The sequence below is a fragment of the Chrysemys picta genome, chromosome 1, assembly GCF_011386835.1.
Source record: "Chrysemys picta bellii isolate R12L10 chromosome 1, ASM1138683v2, whole genome shotgun sequence".
Lineage (NCBI taxonomy): Eukaryota > Metazoa > Chordata > Testudines > Emydidae > Chrysemys > Chrysemys picta.
The window spans coordinates 291,567,178-291,587,002 of NC_088791.1; the positions used below are offsets into that span (position 1 = coordinate 291,567,178).

The following is a 19,825-nucleotide window of genomic DNA, read 5'->3' on the forward strand; positions in this document are numbered from 1 at the left end:
TGCAGATGAAATTATGAGATGGAAAACACTGCATTATGGGAAGTTGACCCTATGTGCCCAGTCACCCCTGTGCGACTCGCATCAGCCCCATCAGTCATTGCAAAATCTTTCCAAGAGACACTGATGGATAGGGGTGAGTTGCACAGTGGGATACTACCCACAGTGCACTGCACTCTGCATCAATACAAGCTGATGGATGATTTAGTTGGGGATTGGTCCTGCTTTAATAATATATGGAGATATACCTATCTCAGAACTGGAAGGGACCTTGAAAGGTCATCGAGTCCAGCCCCCTGCCTTCACTAGCAGGACCAAGTACTGATTTTTGCCCCAGATCCCTAAATGGCCCCCTCGAGGACTAAACTCACAACCCTGGGTTTAGCAGGTCAATGCTCAAACCACTGAGCTATCCCTCCCCCTTTGAGCAGATGGTTGGACTAGATGACCTCCTGAGGTCCCTTCCAACCCTGAGATTCTATGATTCTAAGCACTCCTGGTGAGTATGCACACTGCCAGCACAAGGAATGAATTAACTGCAGCAGTTTTGTCAGTATAGCTTAGGCCCACGTAAGTTTGTAGTGTAGACATGGCCTGTGTGTTTATTTCAATGGTCTTTGGCCTCTTTGCTGTTATAAACATTGAGCGCTTAGTGAACTGTCAGTACTATTCATGGGAAAATGTTTCTCTTTTGCGATACTGGGTGGAAAACAGGTGGTTCCTAAAGCTCAAGGATGTATATGAATCAGTTACAACCTTAGCAAAGCATGAAAACTGTATTAACACACACAGCAGTTCCCACTTTATAAGCCCAACCGTATGCAATTAATCCCTAGAAAAGAGAGAAAAACATGATACCAATAAACTTATTTCTAACACTGAAAACTACAGGCTAACTTACCAGGGTAGCAAGTAAAAACAGAACTTTATATACAATAAACTAATGAAAAATGAATAACCACTTATTAATTCTTATCTAAAATTGAACTATATAGGAATAAACACACTGTCTCCCTGGAAATCTTCTTCTGCTGTGTCTCAATAACTCCAAAACTCCTTGATGAGCCTTCCAGAAGATTTGCTTAGCCAACTTACACCCTAGAAATATATTTTCACTGCTGACCCTGCAGGAAGACCTCAGCAATCTGGGACTCCACACCTTTGCTAGAGTCCTACTAGGCCCTCCAACTTCCTCCCACATGAAATCCCACTGACTGGCAGCATAATCTCTCTGCTTGAGGCCATTCTTATCAAAATTTGGTCAGTTCAGTAAAGCTTGTAAGAGATCCCTTCAGAACTGGCATTGCTGGTTTCTATCACTTACCATTCAGTGCTCTCCCAAACAGGGCTAAAGTTAATGATTATTAACGTATATAGCCCTTCTGGCTTTGTCATTCAAGCACTGATGCAAAACATCAACCTGCTACCAACAATAGGAAGCAGAGAGTGCATCAATGCTACACACTGCGGTAGTTATCACCCATCAAATTGAGCAAAACCAAAACTTAAGAAAATAACTACTCTCAACACTGTGCTCTGAAGCCTATTAAAAGACACCGTCAGAACACCCAGGGCAAAATGTGCCAAAGGCATGGGCCATCTGCTAAGAAAGCTCTGCCACCAGTCTTGGAGCATTCAATTCCTGGGACTAACAGCAAGAACATTCCAGTTGAAACTTATGGCAAAATACAAGATGAGAGAGGACCTCTCTCTCAGGCTGCTGGTTCCCATCCCATGCAGGGCTTTACAGAGCATCACAAACACCAGGAAATGACCCTAGAAAAATATAGGCATCTAGGCCCAATCTAGCAAAACGTTTAAACATGTGCTTAACCTTAAAACACATAAGTAATCCCATTGATTTCAATGGGAATACTTGTGTTTAAAGTAAGCACATGAATAATTTTTCTGTTGTGGAACTGAGCTTGGGTGTTATGTGCTAAAAATGGCTCAATCCAGCTAGAACAGGGACAGCTGCATTATGTGTTACCTAAAGTTTCCAAGTGGTTTTCAAAGGTAGTCTTAAGTAGAGCACATTATTTTGATCTAGCCTGGAGGTGACAAAGTTGTGGATAACTGTCGAAAGTCAATAGCCACTTGCCCAGCCTTTACCGCCTCCTTGGAGTGAGGAGGGGAAAAAGACACGATAGGGCATTGTCACCTGGGAATTTAGGAAACAAGAGGCCACAAACCATCCTGGCTGAAGTCAGGCAAACACACAGATGGTAACGACACCACTGTCCAGGCTTTGTCAATGTTTCCTTCTGCCAATAGGCATCACTTCTGTCTTAGCAGGATTGAGCCAGATCTAGTTCACGGCATTCAGAACTATATCTCAGTCAGAAAAAGTAGTGAGAATGTAATATCGGAGTGTGATGAAAAGGAAACACAGAGCTGAGAGACAAAGCAACCCAAAATGCCTTATGATCTCTCCAAGTGTCTTTAGGCACTGTACACATGGAGCAGGTGCTAACAAGATGGAAGACTGTAGAAACTCACATGCAAGAAGAACAAGCAATTGCCCTCAGCTATTCTCAGTGTCTACCAGTGAGGAAAAGAGGAACCAACTCTCAGCACAAGATTTCTGAGTTACTTCAGGATAAATAGTTACAATAGCAGCAGATCTGACAGCTGTAACCTAAGTGGCCTTTTCCTTGTCCATAACTAAAGAAGCTTGAACACCACTGACATCAATAGTATCTGTTCCACAGCCTGGTTAGAAACCAGGCCGCGTTGCCAGGGACTATAGACTCACTTTAGTGCAGAGAGAAGGACAGAAATCAGTCAGGTTATTCTGTTTTATCAAAAAACGTAACATTTTTATTTAAAACTTGATAAAAAAAATGGACTGAATCCCTTGGCATAACATTCAGCTAACAACTACATACTCTAAAGGATTCCAGGCAGCATGGACACAGGTCATAAAAAGTTCCTGTTGGCACCAGGTAATCAAACCTTCCATGAATATCTTTCCATTAATGGCAGTCTTTGTTAATCTGAATATTTAATATTAGGCAGGATTCCCTTCCAGAGTATTAACAATAAGGAATAAAACCTTGTTTATGCTATAACCTTTTTCTGATTTTAATTCCTTCACTCCCTTTTGCTGCAATCTGTTGAAAAGGCTGAGAGGTAGTGGTAAAGGGGTTGAGGTAACCTCAAAACAACATAGAAGTGTTGATTTATAAGTTAAATGGTTATCTGACTTTGCAAAGTACTTTGATGGAGTTGTTCAGATGGCAATTATGGACCAGATGACTTAGTCTGAAATTTGTGAGTTCGAAGTATGAAACAGAAGGGGCAAATTTTCAAAAGCACAGAAGTGACTTAGGAACATACGTGCCCAAGTCACTTTTGAAAATGGGACTTGAGCTCCTAAGTCTTTCTATCCATGAAATTTGTACCACTTTAATTAAACCAATATAGTTAAAGCCGTACACACACACACAAATGTGTACACATTTATGCCAATATAAAAGTGCTTATTCCTTATGGGGCAGGGAATAAGTGATACCAGTAAAATTATTTAATTAACAACAACAAAAATCACACTGCTAACCAGCATAACTATAATGGTACCAATTCTGTGTATCAGGCCTTAGGCACTTTTGAAAATTTACCCCACAACTATGCTGTCTCCGCTGGTTTTCCTGACCTCTCCATACAGTTCTCTGTTTCAGTGGTCACTGACTGGTACTCTCAGTCCCTCAGAATATCTCTGGGTTTATCCTGGTCTCTCCTCTCATCCTCATAACAGTGAATCTTTATCATTCTTAGACTATGCTTCACAGGAGCTTGCCTCCATTTTATTATATATAACTGGTATGGAGAAGGAAAATAAGGTGCTCCTATTTACCCCTTCTTATAATACAAGAACAGACATACATTGAATTGAAAGTCAGCAAATTTAACACTGACAAAAAAAAGAATATTAAAATTCAGCCTATAAGGAACTGGTGGAACTCATTGGCACAGACACATTAGAGACCAAGAGTTTACGAAAGTATTAATAATATCTACATGGGTAATTGGAGTCTAAAAATAGCCATACTGGGTCAGACCAATGGTCCATCTAGCCCAGTAACCTGTCTTCCGGCAGTGGCCAATGCCAGGAAATGAACAGAACAGGGCGATCATCAAGTTATCCATCCCGTGTTGTCCAGTCCCAGCATCTGGCAGCCAAAGGCTTAGGGACACCCAGGGGTTATCCTTGACCAACTTAGCTAATAGCTATTGAGGGACCTATCCTCCATTAACTTATCTAATTGTTTTTTGAACCAAGTTATAGTTTTGGCCTTCACAACATCCCCTGGCAACGAGTTCCACAGGTTGACTATGTGTTATGTGAGGAAGTACTTCCTTTGTTTGTTTTAAACCTGCTGCCTATTAATTTCATTGGGTGACCCTGGTCCAAAGTTACAGTAAATATGATTTTAAAAAAGAAACAAGTTTGGAATTGATATAAACCATCATGCTTCACGGCACAAGCCAAACTCTCATAGATATGAATTTCAAACAAGCTTCTCAGACAGGCAGGATTCCCCTCCCAAATAACTGCCCACTTGGGGACTCCTGCATTTTCCTCTGAAACAGTTGGTACTGCCTACTGCCAAGGCAGGACAGATGGAGTCTGATCTGGAATGGCAATTTTTCCAATTACATGGGATAAAATACCTATTGCAGTTCAGCAAGCCACAAGATTTTGTGTTCAAATCCTTCGCCTCAGTAAAAAACAGAGTAGGCAAGTCTTTAGTAATAATTATATAAAGAGAGGAAAATAGATACCACTAAATTATTCCCTCCTCTAGAATATCCAGTGTACCTTATTTTCTATATTGTAAACTTTTGAGACAGGGACTATCTTTGTGTATCGTACCATAGTGAGTAAAAAGTTGAGCATATTGTCAGCATAACATAAATAAAGAAAGTACATTGCAAGAGTTCTTAATATTAAGAGTTAATTGCCTTTTTAAAATCTGGCTAAACAAAATCTAGTGACAAGGATTGATTTATTGAATGTGAGTTGTTAAAATCCCAGAACTAGTTTAAGAATTAATGTAAACCAAATGCTTTGTATTCCAAAAAATTAAAAGGAGTCAATACATTCTCATCTGTTTAATACAATAAAGGCACTTGCAAATAGTTTTGGTGTCTAATGGCACATGTTTTAACTAGGAAGATTAAATACTGATATGCTGTTAAGAAATCAAGCCCTCATACTGCAAGAAGCAACATGCAAGCAGATGCTTAGAGGCATGTCAAATCACACTGCCTTCAATGGGAAGGGGTATGCCAGTGGGGTTTGAAGAACTGGAGCCCGAGATAATTAACTCATTGGTAAAAAGTATCATCTGATAAATAGAGTTCAGGGAAAATCTTGTTTCCTAAAATAACAAGATACATAAAACTGTGATCCTTTCTGAATAGAGGGTTATATCTTAAACTTAAAAGGGAGTAAATCGTAGATCAGAATCAGGAGCTGGGATAGGACAGTGTTAGTTATTCTGGTCAGCTAAAAAACTTCACAAGTTACTGGTAGCCAGCCTCCACCAAATTCTGGTAAAACTGCCAACTGCCCCATAAAGTTACCAGGCACACAAACTCGTAAAACAAATTTTTACCACCTGTAGGCAGCTATAGAAATCTATCTCCAGAGGTCAAATCAAAAGTTTCTCATTCAGGGCAATCTTTGCTGCTCAGGCCTAGGTAATTCTAGAACAGCCACAGCTTAACAGAAGGGGGAATATTTATTTAAAACTGGAACTAAGCCTAGGTGCCATACCTCCAAGCTCAATAATCATCCATTCTATGTATGAAGAAAAACAGGCCTGTAAAAAACATCAACTTATTTGATTGAGTGTTTTGCATCTTAATGGCCTTTTCTTCCTGCTATCTCAATTTCTTTTTTCCTTTTATTGTTTTGCTAATGCATTCTAACTGATTACCAAAAGCATGTTGTTGAACAAAATAAATTATTCTTAGGAGTTAAGCATTTCTGCAATGTACATTCACATTAATATTATGTATGCAGATTCACTGTAAATACAGTATCATGCATTCAAGCTTTTGTTTTCACTTACATACACGATTTAAAAAAAATAGGTACAAACTATTCTGAGCAAAAGTTGTATAGTTTCCGCATTAATAAAACCCTGTCCTCTTGGCCAACCTCGTCCCCCACTCCCAACCATGCTATTCACATCTTGATATTTTGTAGGCCTCTGACATACTTTCATCCACCATAGAGTTCCCCAAGAGACCTCTGCAGGTCTCAGAAATGTAAATGATCTTACCTTTGCTGAGACCCTAAGAGATTGATATGACAATAGTGCAGACTATGGAATATTCCTCTTGTTTGCCTCTCATTTGCTGTCATCTGTGAGCAATATGAATGGTCTCAACCTTACTCTGGAGCAGACTGCGATTACTCAGCTAGACCTGAAATTCCAGTTCTTTTACATTGCTATCTACTTTCCTTCATGAGTTTGCCAGTCCTACCCTGGTATCAGATTACATGGAGCCAATATTTATAGCACCTTGCAAAACAGTCAGACATATCACATACCTACATCTGCCTGTACCTGTTGCCCTCATATTTAACCCTTTTTAGCACTAAAGCAAGCTGTTTTATGCTGAAATTTGTCATTTTTAAAAAATTGGCCTCAGGTGATATTTTTTCTCTTGCCTGTCAGCTGAAAGAGTGTGCCCAAATACCTCCAAAAAGTGATATGGACAATTGTTAATATAACTTCAAATAATTTTATAATCCTGTCATTTAATCTTATGAACCTCCCCTGTAGTGCAATGCATGTCATATACAAAGATGCTGAAATGCCCATAACAGTGAATTTATTCAGACCGCAAGAAGCAACAAGGCTTATTGTACTGCAAAACAAGAATTATTTTATACAAACACTTTTACCCTGCTATTTTTAATTTTTAGCATCTCAGAAAATACCCTTCACAGAAACTTAAAATACAGCATTTGGAATTTAAGATAATCAGCTCTACAGTTTAACTATGCAACCCCACGTCTTCCCTCTGACTCCACTGCTGCCAAGTTAGAGAAGGAGCTAGCCAAATCTTTTTAACTGGCACAGTTACTACAGATGGAATTTCTGGCCCACAACAATTTCAAGGCTGTTTCTCTGCCTTGAACACATGGGACTGCCTTAGGCATGTCTCTTGCTTGCCCGCCTGTGATAATTCTTAACCACCTTTCCTTTCTAGAGAGGCCTCCATTAATTCTGTTTCATCCAGAGTCTGTCTTACATATTTACTTCCATTAAATATGAAGTGACATGTTAAGAACAAACCTATAAACAAAAAATATAAAACCAGGTAATTTCTCACTCAGATACCATAATGTGGCCTAGGCATTATACATGCCACACATGAAATTTCAACTCTGGATTTTTTGGCCAAGGCAAGGGGTATTCTGTGCATTCCTATATTAGAGGTCCCATTTTATAGGTCTATGATGTGCCTCGGAAATGAAAGAATGAGAAAGATATGTTTATAATGTATAAATACATTAATTCTGATGAATCAGATCTGTACAGTGTGCTTTTAGCAGCAGTGAATGGATTAACTTCAGTGAAATGGACAATATACGATAAATATGACCCTGCCATTTACATGTAGCGGTGTTGGTCCCAGGATATTAGATAGACAAGGCGAAGTAATACCTTTTACGTCACCCACCTTGTCCCCCTGCCATTTATCATCATTCAACTGGGCCAACTCAAACAGTACAAATTAAATGCATAGGGGGAAAGTTCTATTCATTTGTTTCTTTAAGCTGAGTTCACTAATTCAACCCTTCAGACAAGAATCACAGACCAAACAAATCACTTTTCTTTTAGAAAGTATTGGCTGTTTTTGCTTTAAAAAATATCACAAGTTTAACCATGAAAAAAGACAGCTTCAACACTTATCACAGTGTCCTTATTAAGTGGCTTTGACTCAACAGGGATTTGCTCCTGCCATGAGCTGAGCACTCTGGCCCTGATCCAGCAAAACACCTAAAATGTGTTTAACTTTAAATTAACACTATAGTTAACAAAGAGACACAGCTGATTTTTTCCTTGAACATATTAACAGGGCTGTCCAGTAATTTGGTAGGAATAATACATGTTTCCTCTTCTAATCTATTACTTAGCTAAAACTCCTGTCTTTTCACAGACGTATCTGAAGCTTTATTCATTTAACCTTATTGCTCTAACAAGTCTCACTTAAGTTTTTTCATATAGGTTGTGACTGAAGTACTCAATATTCTTCCGTGTACATTGGTCCTCTTATTTTACCACAGGAATTCAAACAGTGGAAGCTCCTCAAAATAAGCAGGAAAAGATTTGCCTTCCCTGTTTTGAAACAGATGTAGTAGGATCTCTATTTGCTGCTCTGTAAACAAGGTTCTTAACATGCTTCTGTGCCTCTGTTTTGCCTACCTATTTTCAGATATCATGAGTCTCCATTGGAATTAAATATTTGGGGTCAGATTCTTTTGAAAGATTTTTGGAAGGTGACCTATGTAGATGAGTGGACTATGCTAGATAGTATTGTGGAATCCAAATATTTTTAGGGTTTTAAAGATCCAGCACCATACCATTCTTGCTAGGGTTTTTAATGAAGGCAGGAGCAAGAGAAGAGAGATGATCAAACAACATACCATATGAAATTCACCAGGGATTATACACAAAACATTCATACTGCTTCAAAATAAGAATGGGAGAAGTTCATTACCTTTCATGAGAAGAAATACTTGATCTACAAAAGGGAAACAAGAATGAAAGGTAACATAGGGAGAGGCATACAGTACTGAACGGTACCAGCAACAATGTAGGTTGATATGAAACATTGGTAGATAAGGGAGTGGGAGATTTCAGAGTCTGACTTCCTGAATGCCCTCCTTTCAGGAAAATATTTAACATTCATTAACTTCTGAAAACATTCATTAACTTTAATTTAGTGTACAATAAAGAAGTTTAATTATGTGTATTTTTAACAAAATACATAGAACTCCTTCTTTTATTACCTAAAAGGGAAATACCTGTAATTTCAAAGAAATTAGTATTTTAGAGCTCATAAAGAAAACGTAAAAAGAGTAGAAAAAAAGTAAAACAGAAAAGAACATACTGAATCAGTCATCTTTTTGCTCGAAGGTGGTGTCTACTGTCCGTCCGTTCCCCCTCCTCCCCATCCAGTGCTTAAAGTGGTCTGAAAAAAGTGGGGTGCCTATCATAATCTGGGAGCAGCTTTGGTAAGAGTGCTTCAAGTATTCCCTTCAGCTACCCAGCTCAATTTTTTATTTTTTTGCCAGGTCTGTGATCCTTGCCACAACCTTGCCCCCCCTCTCTGTCTGCCCCCTATACACACCCTTTAATCATTGTTCCCATCCCACCTGCTTTTTTAATAAAAAGAAATTTGAGTTGGCTATGTGTTCATTTTTGTTTTTTGGGGATAATCTTGTTCCTTGTTGTCACTCAGGCCCCAAGTGCATCAAAGTGCTTTCCTATTTCAGGTTGCTTTCCTGAATCAAGACCTAAATTAATAACTTTGTAAGTTTATAAATTGAATTTTATTACTGGTTCAAAGACATGGTTATTAGACCACAAAGCTTATAATCTTTCTTGGATTAGCTATGGTTACTATATTATTTGGAAGAGTTACTACATCATTTTCATAAAAATAATTGTGTAAGAAAGTTGGACTTGATAGTTGGCTATATCTGTATATTTCAGTTATAATTTTGTGTAATTGTTCTGAACTTTTATGTACCGTATATACTTGTTCATAAGCCAAATATTTTTGGTAAAAAAGTGACGCATCAAAGAGCGGGGGTCGGCTTATAAACTGGTCTACACCAAAATATGATTTTAAACTCTATGGAATCATTGAATTGAATATCTAATACATTGTCATTATGTTTACTTGGAGCGTCTGTAGGCATGGAGCCCCTCAGCTCCCTGTGGCCGCGGCTTGCCGTTCCCAGCCAAAGGGGCTTTCCGCAGCTTCCATTGGCTGGGAACAATGAAGCGAACAAAATGTTCCGACCCGCCAGCGGCTTACCCTGACAGCCAGGAGCCAAAGTTTGCCAACCCCTGAAATATAGGGTCGGCTTATGAAAGGGTCATACAGTTTTTGCTATTTTTACATAACCATCTTGGGGGGTCGGCTTATAAACGAATGGGCTAATGAACGAGTATATACGGTACCTTCTGCATGGATAGCTTGTACTTGTGTTCTTCCTCATCCAGGGAGAGGGTAAGCAATATGAAAATAGATCAGACATGCTCAGGTAGATGTGGATTGGGTTAACAATCCGTCGTTGGGTGTTGGGGAAAGAAAGCAGATTCGCTCACCAAACAGGTTTGTTCTGAATTGAGGGAATGTTTCTCAAATGTTAATTGGAACCTGAACTTGAAACTGGAAACTGAATTTAGAAAACAATAAAAAAAGACAGGTGTGGCCCTGGTTAAGAAAGATAAGCACCACGCATCCAGAGAGACTTTAAATAAAGAAATAAGTCTTTCTACAACTTGCAGGTAGTACAGAGATGGTTTTCTAGCAAGACAGCCAAACTTTACCAAACTGAGGAATGGCAGAAAAAAAAAAAAGCTTTGTAGTTAAGCTATGCTACTAATCCTGTCTATTTTAGGCAATTATAATGCTCCTGTCACCATAGTATCTAGGGCCAGATACAAAAGAGTCTCATTAAAATGGTCTGTAAAGAACCTTGCTCTTCATCATTCCTGTGTTCAGACACTAGGGCTGTCAATTAATTACATGCGATTCATGCAAAGCAAATTAACTAGATTAAAAATATAGTTGTGATTAATTGCAGTTTTAATCGCACTGTTAAACAATAATAGAATACCAATTTAAATTGATTATAAATATTTTGGATGTTTTCTACATTTTCAAATATATTGATTTCAAGTACAACGCAGAATACAAAGTGAACAGTGCTCACTTTATATTATTTTTATTACAAATATTTGCACTGTAAAAAAAAGAAATAGTATTTTTCAATTCACCTCATGCAAGTCCCCTCAGTCCTACTTCTTGTTCAGCCAATTGCTAAGAAAAACAAATTTGTTTACATTTATGAGTGATATTGCTGTCCGCTTCTTATTTACAATGTCACCTGAAAGTGAGAACAGGTTTTCACATGGTACTGTTGTAACTGGCGTTGCAAGGTATTTACATGTCACATATGCTAAAAATTCATATGTCCCTTTGTGCTTCAACCTGTAGGCCTAAAGTTTTACACTGTTATGTTTTTGAGTTATGTTAAAAAAAATCTACATTTTTAAGTTGCACTTTCATGATAAAGAGATTGCACTACAGTACTTGTATGAGGTGAATTGAAAAATACTATTTCTTTATCTTTTTTACTGTGCAAATATTTGTAATAATAATATAAAGTGAGCACTGTTCACTTTGTATTCTATGTTACAGCTGAAATCAATATATTTGAAAATGTAAAAAAAAAAACCCCAAAAATATTTATAATAAATTTAAATTGGTATTTATTATTGTTTACCAGTGCGATTAAACTGTGATTAATTGCAACTTGTTTTATCTTGTGATTAATTGCGATTTAAAAAAAAAATCTTTTGACAACCCTATCAGACACTATTTTTCCATCTTCTTCTTCCCTTTTCTTTTTTCTTTCAAATCAACCTGCTTTTTAATTAAGATGAACTGAATTTGAATTTAGGTTTTGTCTAGACTAGGATTTGGAAGTTGTTAGCTATTATTTGTTGAACCTGACAAGAATGAATACGTTAAAGGTACACTACTTTGTCTATACTGGGCTATTAATGTGTTTGCTAACCCTGTCCAAATCCTGGCCTAGACAAGATCGTAGGACACTTTAATTGGAGTAAAACATTCTCAGGCATCCCTAAGTGAAAGAGATACGTTATTGGTTAAAAGAAACCATATGCTTCTCCTTTGAATAGTCAGGTTCACTGTTCCCACTGTAGGTGTTTTTCCCTCTGCTATGCAGATTTAAACTTTAAGGAAAATTTTCAAAAGTGACTTAGGCAGCTAATGCCTGTCTTAAAAGTTATGTTGCTTTAACTATTCCAGCATAGTTAAAGAGGCAACACTCCCTAGTCTCAATACAATTATGCAGGTATAGATTATCTTATTTTGTTTCACCAAAATGAACTACCCGGGTATAAAGCACCTTATGTCAGTATACCTGAATCTACACTATGGCTTTAACCAGCATAGCTATGTTGATATGGGGTGCAATCTGAAATCAACATAGTTATTCTATTAAAACTTTTTAAGCGTAAAGCAGGCTGAAGTCAATGGGACTTAGGCCTGAACTACACCTAAAAGTTAGCTCAACCTTCTACATCGCTCAGGGCTGTGAAAAATTTCATACCCTGTACAATACAGTCAGGTTGACCTCACTCCCACTGTAGATGCAGCTAAGTCAACGATCTACACTACAGCTCTACAGTGGCACAGTTGCAATGCCATAGCAGTGCTGCTGCAGTGTAGTAATACCCATAGGCTCCAACTCTGTGAATGACTTTTGTAAATGGGACTTCAGGGCTTTTGAGAATTTTATTCCTTGTCTAGAAACTAAAGTGTGATGTTAGATCAAATTACCCAGTTCAAGCCAACCAGTTTAGCACATGCTTAACATGCCTTAACTACAGTTTAAGAAGTTAATAGTTCAAACCTAGGTAAAGCAATCTAACATCATACCTTTAAATCCTAGTCTAGATAAGACTTGAGAGAGCTTCTAGAGCTGTACTGTGGGGGGACATTAGTTCAACCACAATTAAGGTTAAGACTATCTTCTTGTTTAAAATAGCCAATTTTTCTAAATGCTCTAAAAAAAAATCCATAGTGAAATATGTAAGGGACCAATAAAGTTATCATAACTAAGCAAAACATTTAGACTCAAGAGATATATGAATAAGCAGTAAAACATAGTGAAAGCAGTGTCTGTATGTCTCATTTTGTGATGTCTGGGGAAATGTATGAACTGCAGCCCAAGTAGCTAGTTTACAAGTCTACTCATAGGAAACGAGTCTTCTTTCCCAGTGAGACAGAGAAAAAGTTTGCGTGAAACTGATTTAGAAAGGTTGAAATCTTTGGATTTATAAGCTTCCATGACACAGAATTTTAGTCTCCTAGCAATGACGAGTTTTGGTATAATCCATGGACTTCCTGAAAGCTTTTGTCTTTTTGAGGTAAATTCAGAGAACTCCTTGCACATTCACTGTGTGCCATAACTATCCCTCCAGGTGAAGAGTGCCAGGGAAGTGGAATGAAAGTGCAACCTTTTGAACAGTGAAAAACAATTTGAAGATGAAGGCCAAGACTTGATGAAGCACTATTCTATCAGAGGGCTTGTCTACACAGCCTCACAGTTTGGACTACAGGGTGTGAATAGCAGTGTGTACCAAAGTGCTAAGCTTTAACTCCCCCATGTGGGCGCTGCGGGCACAAAGTAAAAGGTTCCTAGTTCATGTTAACTTAGTCCTCTTCAAACAGGGCTACATTAATTTGAACTAGGAACTCTTTAGTTTGCTCCCCATTGTCCACATGGGGAAACTACAGTACACCTCTGTGGTGCAAACTGCTATTCACACCCTGTAGTCCGAACTATGGGGCAACAGAAACATAAGTGGAATGAAAGATACAGTTTTGAGTGAGAATCCATTGACAAAGCTCCTAGCTCAGAGATTTATGGAGATAAGTAGTGCCACTCTGAACATATGGCTAAAATTGAGGTTTATTATTCTTTACAAGGCTAAGTTTACAGGTCACTCTAACTTGTGAGGGCAAGGATGAATCACTTGACATATGGAGAGGACAAGCATCTGCAATTTCCAGCAAATAAGAATGCTAGATATAGCAGAAGCATGTTTGTGCAGAGTGTTCACCTTTCAGCTCAGAGACAGACCACGCAGAAAATCAAAGATGCAGAATTTGAGCTTAACTAATTAATGGGTTTGGCTGTGAATAATGCACTAAATCCTTCCAGAATATTCTGATATTATAGATTTTTTTTTTCTGGATGATAGAAGGAGGAACACTACTCAGAGACCCCTCCCCCAACGGCAATGACCAGAGACCATCCTTCTTGACTCCTTGGGAAAGCACCAAGCACACAGTGAGACCTAGAGTAAATAAACAATTATAATGATTTACATATAATTAATATGTTAGGGATCCCGGCTATTGGTGGTTCTCATTTTGCCTCCCTCACTAATGGGCTTACTCCAGGTGTGACGTTGCACTCCATAATGTTTTATGGAAATATGCTTAGGAGTGTAAATGGAACATGCTTTATGCAAAAGGTCTCTTGTAAGGTATCATTACAAAGCTTATAATCTACTGAGTGTGTTCATCCTATTTGTATCATATCCTATTTGTATGTATCACTCTTGTATCTGAAGCTAGAAATATAAAGTATAACTCTGAGGTCCTATTATAATTATGCAAAGTGTGGGCTATTGGTGATGGTTTAGAATCTTGATGGCTCCCATAGGACAACTGGCTGTAAATGGCTCTGTTTACTTGCAAGCCTTCCTGTGTTCAGGTAAGCCAGCCCAGGAAAAATGGTGGAATCCGTCTTAAACCTGGTGCTTTTCCATTTAGAAGGAGGGGTGGGCATCCAGAGACACAAAAGATTCCCACCTTGTGCCAAAGCTATAAAAGGAGTGGAAGAGAAAAAAAAGGGGGCTGCCAGTCATGAGAAAACCCCTAGTTACCACCTGAGCTGGAACTAACAAGGACTGTACCAGGGGAAAGGATTGGGCCCAGACTAGGAAAGAGTCTAGTCTGTGAAAGAAGCTTATTAGAACATCTCTGAGGGCGTTACCTGTATCAGTTTCTTAATGTATTAGACTTAGACTTGCATGTTTTTGCTTTATTTTGCTTGGTGACTTACTTTGTTCTGTCTGTTATTTCTTGAAACCACTTAAATCCTACTTTTTATACTTAATAAAATCACTTTTGTTTATTAGTAAACCCAGAGTAAGTGATTAATACCTGGGGGAGCAAACAGATGTGCATAACTCTCTAGCAGTATTATAGAGGGTGGACAATTTATGAGTTTACCCTTTATAAGCTTTCTGCAGAGTAAAATGGATTTATTTGGGGTTTGGATCCCATTGGGAACTGGATGTCTGGGTGTTAGAGATAGGTGACCTGCTGAGCAGTTTTTGGTTAAAGTCTGCAGCTTTCGGGGCGTGGACCAGACCTGGGTCTGTGTTGCAGCAGGCTAGCATGTCTGGCTCAACCAGGCAGGGTTCCGGAGTCCCAAGCTGGCAGGGAAAACGGGCTCAGCGGTAATTCCACCATGTCAGGTGACAGTCCCAAGGGGGTCTCTGTGACCGAACCGGTCACACCTGGCTCTCGGGCATTAGCAATCTCTGCAAGTACAACTCATTTAGATGAAATCCCCATTGCCCCATAGTCACAAAAGCATCATTTCCCCCCCATGTCTAGGCAGTATGGGAATACAAATAACAATAATACAATCATGGGCCAAGAGTTAGTCCTTAAAAATGCAGCCATCAAGCATAAACTCACCAGTACCTCCAAACAGAGAAGCCCTTAGAGTGACAGATACAGTACAAGGTCTTGATAAGGATGTGTTTGGAACACGTGAGAATCGCTTTAGCTACTTCCTACTTCAGGAAGGAATTTTCTTACTAGAGTTTTTCCGTGCCAATTCGGCCCATACAGGTATTATTTTTCCACAACCTTCAATGAAGTTGATCATACTTAGTTCAATTAGGATTATATGCTAAAAAAAATTCATACACAACCTTAGACATAGAAGCTATTGTATCGAGAGAGGCAAGATCTGCTTGTCTGGGTTGTGGTTATGAACACTGAGATCTCAAGAGACTGGGAGACAGGGAGAAACACCAGAGAAACTACTACTAATCCCTCTCCTTCATGGTTGGGTGAGCCTTTAAACTACCACATAAAGCAGAGATTAAATGAGTACTGTGTCTAGGTCAATAGTCCCACTATATCTATCACACCCATGCCTCTTTCAGCAAGAGAGTCAGCTCACACACAGTCAGAATGGGATGGCAAGTGAAAACTGGAATTTAAAATGGAAGTTGAATTGCAACCTTAACATTTTTCCCAGTCCAAATTGTAAAAAAACTGGGAAGATATTTTTAATTATAATCTAATTCACACACACACACACACACACACACACACCACTTTTTCATCTCTTTTGGACTTAAGATTTGATCTGAATATTCAAATCCTCAGTTTTCAACAGATTGTGGTTTAATAAGATCACAGCCACAATACAATTTTCAAATTTTCTGGGGTGAAGTGGGTGGGAATAAAGGCAAAGGCAATATAATCTTTTCTGATGGGAGTTTATCGATGGTACAGATAATCTGTTGATCACCCAAGCAAAAGGAGCATCTAACATAGTTGATTAGCCAATTTTGAACTGCTAAAACAAGGATCGGCAACCTCTGGCACACAGCTCGCCAGGGTAAGCACCCTGGCGGGCCGGGCCGGTTTCTTTACCTGCCGCATCCGCAGGTTCGGCCGATCGCGGCTCCCACTGGCCGCGGTTCGCCGCTCCAGGCCAATGACAAAGGCGGGAAGCTGTGGCCAGCACATCCCTCGGCCCGCGCCGCTTCCCGCTGCCTCCATTGGCCTGGGACGGCGAACCGTGGCCAGTGGGAGCCGCGATCGGCCGAACCTGCCGATGCGGCAGGTAAACAAACCGGCCCTGCCCGCCAGGGTGCTTACCCTGGTGAGCTGCGTGCCAGAGGTTGCCGACCCCTGTGCTAAAAGATCTTTAGGGGATTCACACTGTCTGTACCGGGGGCAAAAAGTATCAAAATCAACTGCCAGATTAATCCATGTATGCAGTGTTGTTGTAGCAGTGTTGGTACTAGGATATTAGAGATGGTAGGTGAAGTAATATCTTTTACAGGACAACTTTTGTTGGTGAGAGAGACAACCTTTCAACCTCACTCAGAACTCTCCTTCAGGTCTGCTAATCTAGGTTGATCCAAATAGTTTCAAATGACTATGAGGATGTAGAATCCACAGTCTCCCTATTTTGAACCTGCTAATTATTATCTTTTCTACAGCATTAGAGGTTGTCCTCAAGAAATTTCAGAATATTTTACAGCATCTTAAACCACAATTCACATATCCAGACAAGTTAAAACAGAGTCTTGAATAAAATAGCTCCAAATGAATATCACTTACAAAAAAATATTGGAAGTACCCCGTCATGCAAATAATTTAAGTAAATTTGCATAAGGAGACTACTCCAATTAAAGACAAAATAACTTGTTTTATTAATGCATAGTTAATACATACAGAAGTGGAGATCATACTCAATGTCCAAGCTACAACTTTGATAAACCATGCAATAATAATATATGTAAATTAACAATTCCAGCCAACTGCAGTATTCAAAAATCATAAATCAGGCCCCCAAAATCATGAGATTTGCTTAAAAATCATGAGTCTTTTTATAAATAGTAAGTTTTAGTGCTTTTTATTTGTCTGCTGGTTTTTGAGCTTTTTAGGATGTATTTATGTTATGATTTTCCTACTTTTCTCCACTACCATGAGAGCTTTAAAAAAATATTAAAGCTGAGATTCTCATAGAAGCAACTGAACATAAGAGCTGGGACTTTAAGAAAACACCTCATCAAATATCACTGGACCTGTAGATGAAAATCACAAGATTTGGCAACACTGCAATTCTTTAACATAGACAAGAATTCACAGTATCATGAGATTTCAAGTTACCCTCAAATGGAAACAGCCCTTTGCATATATTTTAGTATCTTCTAGGAACAGCTTACTTGCTAGCTAATCACAAGTTTCTGTCTAGATTTAAAAGAATTACTGTGTTAATACAGTACAGCAAAAAAAATCATACCTTAGTTCTGTTATTACTTTACTGAGAACTCCTGTAGTTACTGTTTTACAGTTATTCTACAATAGTTCAAATATTTTCCCCTTTCTCCAATTACTGGCCAAATTCTGATCTTTAATCTTATATTTTTAGACATCTAAGAATAGACTGATAAATGGAAAGCAAATAGATTTTAATAAAATTTGCTTCAGGAGGCTGCTTGTTGCACAATTGCTGTCCGTGACGGAAACTAGAGTAGAGTCATCTCTTAGTACATCTGTTCCTCTGCTAGTGGTTTAACTGACAGGAAGCAGAAACAAAGATATGGAGTCTGAATGACAAGTGTTTCCTGCCTTCACAGACACATCTTTCTTTTTTACTTGTTATAAAATAATCCATTGGACCTTAAGTGTGACAGGCTAAGATATAAGTAGCAGCATACATAGCGAGATGAAATTCTCCTAAAACCTGTGACAAATATTTTTTCAAAAAAGGAGGGCAAAAAGTTATTCCCACACAGAAAGCCAGTCCATTTGATAAGACATAACTAGCCCAAGTTTACTGGAACATTGTTTCATGAGAATCACAAACCATAATATTAAAATTGTGATTATATCAACTATTCTATTGTACCCCAGTATTACACACATCAGCATTAGATAGGTTTTAGGTTTTAGTGTGTGGCCTTCTATAAAGCAGCTACTAGACAGCAGAGTATCCGAGTATGTCAAACACTTCGTATCACAGATAAACAGAGAGAAACAGAGGTTAACCATAAATATACAGCAGCCAAAGGTGGAAGCCACATTGCTCAGAACTTTCAGAAGTAGTCCAGACATTAAAACATTAAAAATATATGCTGAACGTAACAATTTTCTACTGGCATGGGATTAGATTAGATGACCAAACAGGCTTTTTTAACTGTAGTTTCTAGAATTCTACCACAAAATAATGGAGATGTATTTAGTGCAGCACGGAAGAAAAAAAAAAAAAGGCACAGTAAGAACTACCATAAAGTTGGCAAGCAAAGGATCAGGGGACAGACAAAGCAAAATGTCATTAAAAAGAGGCACAACTCTGTTACAGCTGTAACCAGGGTCCTCAGGTTTTAATGACTATATATTCAAACAGCCCATTTGATCCCCCCGAGTATGTTATACCTGAGGATCCCTGTGAGGTAAAGTCATCCACTTGCTGCCAGACTCCCCCCCCAAAAATCTAGGCTATCAGAAAGTTTCATTTTCTTAGTTAGTCAGCAACCTAAAAAGTTGACCAAATTGTTTTTAAGGAAAGAGGAGGAATGGAGAGAAATTGTTTAAAGGTGGCCCTAAGAAGTGCAATTAGGGGTGGATAAGAAATGCCATACAGTATCTTCTCCATTATCCTACTTCTGTCTGTGGCCAGTTGTCTTGATGTAATGATACAAAAATGAGGAAAACAAAATTTAGGCTGGATATCTGGAAGGTTCACTAATAGTCTCGAGGAAAGTATTGGAAGCTACATTATTCAATTGCTTTAAATTAGACCAAACAAAGCTATTGGAAATAATAAATGGCATCTATCTTAGAGTTTAACACTGCTGCCCTCAACGTAGCATCTGAGCTCCATCCATTATTCAATAGCAACAGCAAAGTGCCTGGTATACTTCATGTAGTCTCTAGCACTTCTACCCCAAGAAGCGTTTTCACCCCATAAAGGGAGTTTTTTGGGAGGGAAGAGCAGTTGCTGATTGAAAGGCGTTTGTGAATAAAAAGCGTGTTCAACTTGTGAGTGTCACTTCCTCCGCAGCACTGGGCCCGGGTCACTTGCTGGTTTAAACAAGAATAAATGGCAGATTCTCTGTAATTTGAAGTCTTTAAATCATGATTTGAGGACTTCAGTAACTCAGCCAGAGGTTATGGGTCTATTACAGGAGAGCGTGGGTGA

The 19,825-nt window shown here is 38.7% G+C and overlaps 1 protein-coding gene across 6 annotated transcripts in view; it reads right to left on the minus strand.

Annotated features, from left to right (window-relative positions):
- The window catches only part of ELF1 (E74 like ETS transcription factor 1), a 140,388-nt gene that overhangs the window by 65,818 nt on the left and 54,745 nt on the right, over positions 1-19,825 (minus strand). For 2 of the 6 annotated variants that reach the window (XM_024104285.3, XM_065581164.1), the window contains exon 1: positions 6,291-6,427. The exons of the other annotated variants lie outside the window; for them this stretch is intronic. The gene's annotated coding sequence lies outside the window, so the exon portion shown is untranslated. Of the gene's footprint in view, positions 1-6,290; positions 6,428-19,825 lie in introns of those variants that run through there. 6 annotated transcript variants of the gene reach the window in all.